The following is a 13,454-nucleotide window of genomic DNA, read 5'->3' as shown; positions in this document are numbered from 1 at the left end:
TATATATATATATATATATATATATATATATATATATATATATATATATATATATATATATATATATATATGCATATCTATTTACAAGCAATCATATCGTGAGTCGTCGGAAATAATCAAATGTCAAATGGATTCATAAGAATAGTTCAAAGATTTTGAGACTCAACATTACAGACTTTTCTCATTGTGTCAAAAATACAAAATTGTATTGAGAGTTTGATTTAAAATTAGTCAAAATTTTCCGGGTCATGACAGTCAACTAGAGTTGTATGTTAATTAAATGCATAATGTGATAGGTGCATTATATTGAAGGTTGCGAGCTTGATTCCTAGTTCACCAAGGGCGATAAGGTGAGTGGAGTAATTATATGCGTGCATATATAATGTATTTATTTGTGTAGCATGAGACATGTATTTTCGCATAAATATGTAACGTAATTAATTTCATAAAAAGAATCTATATTTGAATATTAATAATTTATTAATTCAAATTATAATTATTATATTAAAAGTAAACAATAATAATAAAGTTCGTGCAAAGTTGAGTATTTATATTTTTAATAATAACAATAATTATTAGTAACAATAAATGCCTTTTAAATTCTTTTAGAAAATTAAAATTACAATTTAAGAGAGATTAGTATTTTCTTTTATAAAAAATTTCCTATTATTTTTTTAATTAAATTAATATATAATTATGATATCATCGTTATAAAAATTAAGGGATAATTAGTTTAATGATGACATCATCATTTTATAGCTTTATATGACTATATAGATTTGATAATGAAAATTTTGTACCCATTACTAACAAAAATATACACGTCATTCACTCTTATAATACCATATGTTGTAATTATTAATATTAACTATTAAAATATTACAGTAGTAATTAGTAGTATTGACAAATCGTTGATTATTGAAATTTTGTTGATGTGTGCTCATGTGGTACACCTTTATTTAGTTTAATAAAACTGCAATCTTCTTAATTATTATAATTTATTATTATTATTAATAACAACAACAACAACAACATATCCAATCACATGTGTGTGAGGTATGGGGAGGTGAGATGTAGACAATCTTTCCTCTATCCTAGAATAAAGAAATCATTTCTCCACCCCGAGTGAAAAACTCACAAGGGTAGGGAAAGTCCTCTCTCTTTGTTCGACGGATAAAGAGATTTCTTCCAAGAGGACGTCCGGCCCAAAAAGTAGGAAAAAAATAAAAAATAATAATAATACATAAATAAATAAATAAATGAATAAATAAAATAAAAAATAGTAATAAAAATAAATAAAATAAAATAAAAATAAATAAAGTAAATGATTTAAATAAAAAGAATATAATGGATACCTATATGATAAAAAGTAATAAAAAGAGACGCCATGAAAATGGTTGAAGCAAATTCCCATGAGTTTTAAATCAAGCCTGGATTTCAATTTAGCCCTAAGCGGCAGTCAATTCGCCAATAAATCAACGCTTGTTGTTGCCTCAAAATTACAATCTTCTTAATTATCATAATTTGTTACTAATAACAAATATACGTATAAACTAGCTCAATAGCCAGTGCGTTGCACGGTTGAATTAAAATTTTAATCAAAAAATTTCACAATCTTACAAAAACAACGTATGCGCTATTGATGTTTTATGAAATAAGTAACATACAAGTACATTTCAATTTTCAACAATGTTTTCCTCACCTGCACATAAGAACTTGAGAGGACATATTATTAAATAGTATCTGTATTTGTTATAAATTGAATTGTATAATGTATAATTGTATAATTATTATACTGTAATATATAATATATATAAGAATTTTAATTTGAACCTGTAATATATAATATAGTCTTTGAATTCTCCTTGATTAAAATGAGGACCTTTAGTCCTTTTTTCGATGTAACTCTTGATAGTGCGACATAAAGCTGACCGTGACTAAAGACTGGTTTAGGAAGAAATAAACCAACATGCGCTAGAGATTGCCCTTGACTTTTATTTATTGTCATTGCGAAGCAAACCGATATAGGGTACTGACTTCTTTGAAACCGGAATGGAATTCTCTTATCGGATGGAATAATTAACATTCGTGCAATAGCAGTAATTTTGCCAACATGTGTACCCGTTAAATTTTTAGCTTTTATCATTTTGTCCGTTAGCTCGATAATTTGCAGTCGAGTTCCATTGTCAATCCACCTGCTTGATCAACATTTCTTAGCAACATTAGAGGTACCCCTTCTTTGAGAATTAGATTGTGCTTTGGTAAACCACCAAGGTTGATGCTATTCAGGTAATCCGTTGTGTACAACTCACTGTTATAGTGAGAATCTCTTTCTTATTTGCATATGCATAATGAATATCATAGTGACTCACATTAGCAAAATTCTTATTATTATTAGTTAAATACTCGGTAATAATTTGCTAAATTAATAATAATATTATTATAAATATGACGTAACATTTTATTATCTTTAATTTAATATTAAATAATTAAATAAAAGTAATATTATTAAAAAATGGAAAGCAAACTTCAATTGCAAGCAAAGGTCGAAGGCATGAATCACGCTAACTGGACGTACTAATTGTCAAAGTGTAGCGTCAAAGTTATATTCTAACGACATAGACTTTGTTCTTTTCCTTTTAGTGGTTTTGTTTTTCTTTCTTTTTTTATTTTTAACAATTAATATAAACAGGCTAGATCATCAAACGATGAAAAAATCGAACAAAATTACAACGAACAAACGGAAGGGCTCGAAATTAAAAAAACGCGACTCTCTTTGCTGTCTAAAATCGAGCAGAACCAAGCTATTAAAACAAAAGCAAACAACACAACCAAACATTACTCAACTAAGCCTACAGATAACAAACGAACAAAAACACTAAAAAAAAAAAAATTAAAAAAAATAAAAAAATGGCACCACCATCTTATTGGATTGTCTTCTTCATCTTCCTGTTAACCGTATCTCGGTGATCCTTTTTCCGTTACGATTAACGATAATGTAGCTTAAAACGTTAGCGGGAACAAAAACCGCCGTAGAGGGCGCGATCATACCACGATTTACAAGGTTTTGAAAAAACCTTTCTTGACTTTATGATGACCCAGATCCGAAGAACTGAACCCACAATCGTTAACACTAGCTTCCTCAAAAAGATTTTGAATCGATACACCGATATCCTCGTCGTCTACATAATCGATTAAACTAAAGGAACGTGAATCGTCCCTAACCTTCTTTTAGTTCACCAATTTACCATCCTCTTTAGCCACATACTCTTTAAAACTCGCATCCTTAAATTTCCCCTTATTAAGTTTAACCCATTCCCGACAAAATCTTTCGCACAATGCGTTGGTACAATCGCAAAATAATCTACGGCTACTACCAACTTTTGACAGAATAAAAGGGACACGATCAATATCGGGTCGACCAACATGAGCATCACCAACAACACTAGAAGTCACGGTGTCCCAAACAACGCAGTCACCAGCTTCTACCTCCGGAATATTCTTGATGTTTTTATCAAAGTTTTTTTTTAACCAACTTATTCCTCATCGCCTCAAAACAACAACCTTAACCTTAGCACAAACTGTAGCAGAATTAGACATAAGACCATCTATGTTATTAACAACTGATCCAAAACATAATAAATTAAAACAAACTTATTTATTGACCCAAACAAAATACCGGTTTGTGAAACCAGACACGTTACACCATTCGAACTAGATGAGCAAGGACAATAACCAAATCATTTTGAACGGTAGTCGAAATCAAATCACCACAACTCCCTGACCCACATCTAGCCTTAAAACCTTGCATGTATGAACGATCCTTAATCGTATCATAAAGAACCGAATACTTTGTAATGTCATGATTTGCCACCCCTTTAACCAGTTGTTCAGGACCATAAACGATACCCCCCACCTTACTCAACTTCCACCACATCGTCCTCAAGTGTAGCAACACCCTTTTCATCCCAAATATCCACATCGATGCCTAGCCAAATAGCCCGATTAAACTCCACTAGCAACTCCATCGAAAACCCTTTATTATGTAACTTCTTGATACATGTTAGGTCGTTAACCTCATTCACCCAAACTTGAGCATTAACGCTTCCGGTCCAATTATCTAAGACGAGGTCAATTAATTCATGAACGTGTTTAACATTTTTCGATTCGACACAAGCGTATAATAAATCCACGTTGCCGATGGATTCCAACACCTTGGCCACTGAGATAACCTTGCCAAATTGAATGCCAATAATGTTTGCATTAAAATCCGAACAATAATTCACCGAAATTCCAGAAATTCAAGTCAAACAAACCTAAAAAGTTATCTGCTTTACTTGGGAGGGGAGAAACGAGCACAAATTCGTCGCTATTCATGGAAAATTCTACTCCGTAACAATTTGGCCAAATTAGTTTCGTCTGGGCAAACTAAAACGCATCCGAAAATACTAATATTGCAAATATGCGCAATCACAACCTACACTTAGCAAGAAATCGTTTCAATTTATCGACCTTGAATGGGTGTTAACCGATCACAAGAACACATTGATCTAAACACGTGGCAACGGTACAGTTAGGAACAAGATTGATATACCTTTTGGGAGTAAAAAAGCTTCTTTCGATTAGGAATCGTGTCAGTCGACGAGGTCTTGGGCCACCCCCACATAGATCGGATGACTGAAACAACTAAATTGATTCAACTTAGAAACAAACGACTGCGCAGAGTTAAAAAGTAGGACACGAGAACGCATATCATCTTCCAAACTAAAATTTAACCTGTGAAATATCACCCTCTCTTCTCAAAAACATTGCTTAGCATTTTCAAGTATAGTTAGCCAATCCTCCAATAAAAACCATGTATCCAGAGTTCCTAGGTAGCGGTTGATCATTCAGCGGAAAAGATGGCGAAACACCGCCAGTTGATAACATATATTCGAATTTTAACCATCCATCCATATTATTGAAAACAAAAAGAATTGTATGTAATCAAAATTTGAATATAGATCAATTTCGAAAAATGGGAAAAGCTATAAAATAATTTCGTAATTTTTTATAAAAAAAAATCTAAGAATTATTTATCCTCATTTAAAAATTTGAAACAACATACGATTTCAGTGACCTTTCAAATCATATCAAAGATAGATAACACAAAAATACATACTAGTGTATAATCTTTAAGATTAATAAAAGCAAATATAGTTGTATTATATTTTATATTTTAAAAAGAAAACTACTTTATAACCCGCGACTTCGCAGGATTTTAAAATAAGTAAACAAAATATGGTTAGAGGAGTAGACGAATTGTACACATAATTGCGTAAAACTTAAAGCAACATATAACTTGAAAGGTAGCACTATCATGAATTTAATTAACTTTAGGACATGTCATCAAACACCTCCTTCATTATCTACGATGCGATCATTATTATAACTCCTTTGAGCTAATTAGTACTTCGTGTGATTACTAACCTACAATGAATGAGCTAAATAGTGTCTGCACGAATGAATAAAATAATTAATACAGACGACAATGTCTAAATGCGTTAGCAAAACAAAATAATAATTGTTATAATTTTAGGAGTTTATGACTACCTTTAGTGGCCTATTTCCAACTATTAATATGAATGAAGAAAGAAGATAGTATATTCTTATTGAAGAAAAATGGGTGTGCATATCTTTTCATTTCAATCGGTATTTATAACACAATAATATACTGTACATGTTTGAATTATGAGGGTTAGGTGAAAACAATTGTCATCCATAATTGACTTTCTCACAACACTCCCCCTTGGATGACAATTTTATTAGAGAACTACTAGTACTGCCTCGCTAAAAACCTTGCTAAAGAAAAATCCAGTGGAATAAAAACTTTAGCTAAGGGAAAAAGAGTGCAGTATAAGGTTGACTCCCCTCAAGTAGACATCGTTGAGTCGTCACATCATTTGAACTTGACTCATGCCAATATTGTGAACGTGTGTTCTGAAAATAGCAGTTGACAGTGCTTTGGTATAAAGATCAGCAGAGTTGTTGATTGAACGTATCTCATTTCAATCTGGTTGGCCTTTAAGAGATCTTGAGTATATGAGAAGAATTTAGGAGGTATGTGGTTTGTTCGGTCACTTTTGATATATCCTTCTTTCATATGTGCTATGCAAGCTGCATTATCTTCATAGATAGTTGTTGGGCTTTTATTGCATTCTAGTCCACAAGAATCAGTAATGAGTTGCGTCATTGATCTCAACCAAAAACATTCCCGAGTAGCTTCATGTAATGCAATCACTTCGGCATGATTTGATGATGTTGCAACAAGTGTTTGTTTTTTAGAACGCCATGAAATTGCGGTATCTCCATTTAGGAATACATATCCAGTTTGAGATTTAGCTTTATGTGGAGCGGATAAATAATCTGCATCTCTATAACCAAACAAAGCTTGTTTCGAGTTGTTAGAATAAAATAATTATAAATCAGTAGTTCCCTGAAGGTATCAAAATATGTGTTTGATCTCATTCCAATGTCTTTTGGTAGGGGCTGAGCTGAACCTTGTCAACAAATTAACTGCAAAAGAAATGTCAGGTCTTGTATAATTTGTAAGATACATAAGAGCCTCAATTACACTAAAATACGGAACTTCTGAACCAAGAAGATCTTCATGATCTTCTAGAGGATGAAATGGATCAGAATTAATATTGAGATCTAACAACCATAGGAGTACTTAATGGTTTTTGTCTTGTCCATATTAAAATGTTTTAAAAAATCTTTTTGGTATAAGTTGTTTAATGTATAAGTAAGTCATTAGTCATATGCTCAATATGTAAATCAACATACTTGATTTTTTCATTTCAAAATCTTTCTTTAGAAGTTGAATGGCTTCATAGATTTCTTTATTTAAGATAATTGATATAAACAACTACGATCACATATCCGAACATTGTTTTTATAAAACGCACGTGCAAATAAGTTTATATGTATACCCTTTTCTTATCAAGTAGTCATTTAATCGGTTATACCACATACGTCCCGATTGTATAAACCCATATAAAAATCTTTGTGATTTAATGGAATACATTCCCTTGGGTTTTGCATTAGATGCTTATGATACCTTAAACCCTTCAGGTATATTCATGTATATCACTATCAAGTAATCCATACAGATAAGTAGTAACAACATCCATGAGCTGCATTTAAGTAACTACTAGGTTAATTAAGTATCTAATAAGTAATTGTATCCATTACATGAGGATAATTTTTTCTCATAATTCATTTCTGGTCTTTGTGGAAAATCTTGAGTTACAAGTCTAGTTTTGCCTTGTAACTTCATTTGCACATTTCTTTTTCGGATAAAAATTCATTTATATCTCATACGTTTCACATCTTTAAAAGTGATAACGATTGATCCAAAAACTTTTCTTTTATTGAGCGATTCTAATTCAGTTCGTATTGCTCCTTTCCATTGAGCTCAATCATGTCTATTTTGATATTCAATGACAGATTTTGATTCCAGATCATCATCTTTATTCATGATGTCATTGTAAGATTATATGAAAAATAAATATTTGTCATTTTGTTTCGGTTCCATAATATTGCATAATTTATTGCAATTTATGTATTTACATCGTCAATATCCTCTGCAGAAGGAATATTGATTTTTTTGTTCTTCTTGAACACCTTTTTTTTACCTCATTATCAGCTGATTTTCCTTTTCGAGGATTTTTATCTTTGGAACTAATTTGTCTTCCACGTGACAAAAGACTCATGAGTAACATTATTGCCAGCTTTTAGAATTTCAATTCTTGCTAGAGCATTTACTGCTGATATATATGATTTAGTCACTCTTTTTGCACCTGTAAATGCATTGGTTAATTTATTCGCAAGTTCTTGCATATGCATTTTTTTTTTAATTTTTGTTTCGCATTCTTTTTTTCGAGTATCAAGATACCTTAATTGATGTTCACATCATGAAACATCATATTTTTTTTCTCATTTCTCCCCCTAATCTAGGGAACAATTTTTCATTATTATGACAATCAGCAAAAACGTGCTGTAAAAACATTCATGGATTCAATATATCTTATAATTGAAGATGTTTCATATCCAACATATATTTCAATCCTTCTTTGAGGAACTATTTGTTGTGGTGGTGCAATTAAAAATACACTACACAATCAAATGTTCTAAGATGGAAAATATTTGGCTCTCGGCCAAAATTAAGTTGGTAATGGAGAATATTTATGACTTGCACTTGGTTTAATGCGAATTAATGTCGCATCATGTAAATTTACATGTCCCCATATAAATATTGAGAGTTTTGTACTCATTACCAATTGTCTAGTTATTAGCTGCAAGCGTTTATCTATTGATTCAGTTAAACCAATTTTGTGTATGCACATGAGCAACTGGATGTTCAACAACAATCTCTGTAGACATATAATAATCATTAACTGCTTGAGATGTTAACTCACCAGCATTATCAAGTCTCATCCTTTTAATGGTGTAATCAGAATAATGTGTTCTCAATTTAATAATTTGTGCAAGAAACTTTGTAAATGTCATATTACGGCTTGATAACACATAAACATGAGGCCATCCGCTAGATGCGTCTATTAGAACCATGAAATATTAAAATAGTCCACATGATGGATGAATTGATTCACATATATAACCTTGAATTCTTTCAAGAAACATTGGTGATTCTTTCTCAATATTCTTTTCATTAATCACCATATGTGCTTTTCATTAATCACCATATATGCTTTTTCATTAATCACCATATGTGCTTTTTCATTAATTACCATATGCACTTTTCATCATATATCCTTTTCACCATATGCACTTTTAATCATATGTGCTGCGCTTTTCATCATATGCACTTTTCATCATATGCGCTTTTAATCATATGCGCTGCGCTTTTAATCATATGCGCTGCGCTTTTCATCATATGCGCCTTTAATCATATGCGTTTTTAATCATATGCGCTGCGCTTTTAATCATACGCGCTGCGCTTTTAATCATATGCGCTGCGCTTTTCATCATATGTGCCTTTTATCATATGCGCCTTTTATCATATGCGCTTTTCATCATATGCGCTACGCTTTTCATCATATGCGCCTTTTATCGTATGCGCTTTTAATCATATGCGCTGCGCTTTTCATCATATGCGCTTTTCGGTGCTACATAGGTATTTCTCATCTCCGGTTATTATTGACTGATAATCATATCCATTATGATATATATCAGTATCAGAGAAACTTAACAAATTTCTCTTTGATTTGGGAGAAAACAAAGCATTGTTTATCAGAAAATTTGTACCATTTGGTAATATGAATTTTTGCCTTTTCCGTTCCTTATATCAAGTTTGCAAGACCTGATATAGTATTTATAATTCCTTTATTTGATTTAAATCAATGAAATATTACTTAGATTTGATCATAGTGTGTATGTTACCACTATCTGCAATACATATGTCTTTACCATTTAATTGATGTTGTATTTCAGCAGTATTCATACTAAAACTTCAAATAAGATAAGCAAATAATGAGTTATATTTCAGCAAGATAATCAAATTATATTACCTGCAAACAAGTTACAATCTGAAGTATATAAAAGATAACACTTAATAAACATATGCATTATGGTCTAAAACCATTTATTTATGAGTGATACATAACAAGCTAGGCATCATAGAAAATTCAAATCATTCAAGTCTCAAGGTAGCTCAGGGTTTATTTAATCAAGATTTTTTAACAGATTCACTCTCGTTTTCTTTTCTTTTGGGACTTATTTGTAGAGATAAACAAGATGTTCATGTATTCAAGAAATACTAGACTGATGATCCACGTTACCAGATCATTAATAAGAATCTCCGGGATTCTTATAAGAGCGTCTACTAACATCTTCAATTTTATTCTTTCATGGATCACAGTTATTTCTTGATAATTAATATCGTATCTATCTTTGAGTATTTTCCATAATATATTTGGATCTTCGATCATGTAATATGTAGATTCTAAGGACTCGTCAATATGTTTGCTAAGAAAAATACTTGCTATTGCTTTCTCTTGTTCGGAACAATTGTTATTTTCATTCAGGATTTCTAAAATACCGATTGATTCGAGATGTTTTCTACATTCATAACCCATGTTAAGTAGTTGTTCCCACTTGATTCTAAAGGAGCAAATTTAAGCCTTTTCAAATTCGACATTTTCTATTATCAAAAAGATGAACATAAATCATAATCATAATCAACTTCTATTCATAGACAAATAATAAAATGAAATTAGAATCATTTTAAATTCATAAGTAGCAAACAACAGAATAATGGCATGATTACAAATGATAAAACCACAAGAGCCGGATAGAATATAGGTTCACCCAGTGGTATATTAGCAACAATGATGATAGTTAGTATGACCAATACAATAGGAAAAATCATCCTTGTGTGAATCATCTTTACAAAAAACTTTTTGAGAATGGTAATCTGAGAAAATGAAGATTGATTTGTGAAAATGTGAAAAACGGAGATGTTTATTTTATATTTGAAAAATATGGTTGTTGTAACGTCGTCAGTTGACGTTAACAACCGTTTATGTATATATGACTGTTGTAACGTCGTTAGTTGACGTTAACGACTGTTATGTACTCGTTGTATTAATAATAATTTTAATAAAAGAATTTTATTATTACAAATACGATTACTATAAATACATTTAGTACAAATACGTTTAGTATAAATACGAAGATTAAGAGAATAAACATATTATGCATAAATAATAAATTTTAAGAATAAACATTAGTATGCATGAAATAAATAATGATTAAGACCAACGAGCTTCTAGCTCAGTGGTACCCGATGCCTTTGATCCCTGGGCCCACAGTGGGGGAAGCTTGACCAAATAAAGGCGCAGGTTCGATTCTCAGTCTGGGCGCCCCGCATGGAATTATTCTCCCCTCCGGGGGGGGGATATGTGAAGTGCTTCGGGGGACTAGCTAGTTGGGGTAAAAATCGTCTTGCCGTCACTGTGGTTCCCGGGAGGAGGTGCTTTTCCGGCACAGGTCCCTTTCGGGGTGGGATTGGTGGGTGCTACGGCACACAGAGTTAGCGTGTCTCTGCCAATATACACGTTTTTGACCAAATAATGATTAATTGCATAAGTAATCATAAATGTTAGATAACATAAATATAAATGTTAGTGAAGTTAATAAGAGTTAGATTACAGAAATATAATTCAGGCGGTATAACCGACCATATATAACTTAAATAACATAAATATAAATGTTAGTGAAGTTAATAAAAGTTAGATTACATAAATATAATTCAGGCGGTATAACCGACCATATATAACTTAAATAACATAAATATAAATGTTAGTGAAGTTAATAAAAGTTATATTACATAAATATAATTCAGGCGGTATAGCCGACCATATATAACTTAAATAACATAAATATAAATGTTAGTGAAGTTAATAAAAGTTAGATTACATAAATATAATTCAGGCGGTATAACCGACCATATATAACTTAAATAACATAAATATAAATGTTAGTGAAGTTAATAAAAGTTAGATTACATAAATATAATTCAGGCGGTATAACCGACCATATATAACTTAAATAACATAAATATCAATGTTAATGAAGTTAATAAAAGTTAGATTACATAAATATAATTCAGACGGTATAACCGACCATATATAACTTAAATAACATAAATATAAATGTTATTGAAGTTAATAAAAGTTAGATTACAGAAATATAATTTTACTTATGATGATAATAATATTTACCTTACTAATAAATAATAGAAGATATCGTTAAAGAATTTCTTACCTTGATTAGTGACTTGTGCTTGCTTAGATAAATCTTGATTATACGGAGCACTTCGTGCTGATAACGTGTTATAATTTTAGGAGTTTATGACTACCTTTAGTGGCCTATTTCCAACTATTAATATGAATGAAGAAAGAAGATAGTATATTCTTATTGAAGAAAAATGGGTGTGCATATCTTTTCATTTCAATCGATATTTATAGCACAATAATATACTGTACATGTTTGAATTATGAGGGTTAGGTGAAAACAATTGTCATTCATAATTGACTTTCTCACAACAATAATAAGAATTTAAACTATGAATCTAAACCCATTAAAAAGCAACAACATTCTACCATCACATTAAAGCCCCATGGGATTTTTGCAAGACAATTTACTGTAATAAAACAATAGATTTTTTGGAACTATATGTATCCATACAACTTGAACTTTAAATACATGAGAAAAAAATCACGACAATTTTTCTAAACGTTTTGATATAGCCTTGTCATTTCTCTCGTTCCTTGTTCATAGACCTCAAACTCAAGTTTTAGCCATAAAGGATATTGCCAACATGATGAAAAAGCACCTTTCCCCCCAAATGATGAATAAGTAACATGTGAGGTTTATTTTTGGTCTCTTTAACACAAACAACCATGACTTGATACTGCCATTTAATTTAAAGAAACGTCATTAGTCAATACAATCAAATGGCGATTTTATTGTAATATTTCAATAGCTACAATATTCAAAAATTGAGAAAAGAATACATTTCCTACTAAGACTTTTCTAGAAAAAGGAATAGCATGCAGTTGCATTCATGATCAAGTTCCCACAATATCATATATTTTCAAAAGTAAGTGAAGGAATTGTAATTTTATTAATACATGGTTTAGGATTACAAATGTTCAAAAACAACACACCCAAAACCACATATACCCCCTCAGCATTTTGCATTTAAAAGAAGTTGCAATCTTTCATGTTAAACCACATAATTACCCAGTTGGACCAAGAGCTACGGTGCTAAATGAGCACTTACTAATAGTTCTGTTACCATTTTGAAGCTTTGTATGGACCAACCAACATCTTCCTGACTCATTGGTTAGTACATTGTCTATGAGTCTTTGATTTATGTCTCCTATTCCTTCCAAATGGGGATGACGCGAGAAAGCTGTTGAATAAATTTTTTGATGAATAGAACACAGGTGGGAATCCCGACCCATCATCGTATAACTGGGTTGCTTTGGCATTATGTCATTTTAAAGGGTTTACAGTAAAAGGCATATACCATCTAATGAAGAGCGAATACCTCAATTTGAAGACTTCCATAAATCAGATGTATCAACACTCAATTAACTTTCGATTAAGAAACAAAATACAATCAATTATCGAATATATGTTTTGAATTCTACTAAATAATTGAAAAGATCATTGAGAATGACATAGATTAACAGTTTTACCGGTGGTTGGTGATACATGAAAATTGTTTTTCTCACAAATCGGTTGAAGTATCGGGATGTTTTTTTAAGCGTCATCTGAACATTCGCTGACTTGATGAATGCTTATTGTTTTGAAAACAAATCTCCAGAGAAGATTGGCATGCCTCTTTTTTTTTTTTATTATTATTATTTTTTTTTTCTTTTCTT

Source organism: Rutidosis leptorrhynchoides, chromosome 7 (assembly GCF_046630445.1).
Source record: "Rutidosis leptorrhynchoides isolate AG116_Rl617_1_P2 chromosome 7, CSIRO_AGI_Rlap_v1, whole genome shotgun sequence".
NCBI lineage: Eukaryota > Viridiplantae > Streptophyta > Magnoliopsida > Asterales > Asteraceae > Rutidosis > Rutidosis leptorrhynchoides.
Note: the sequence above shows the minus strand (reverse complement) of the source record.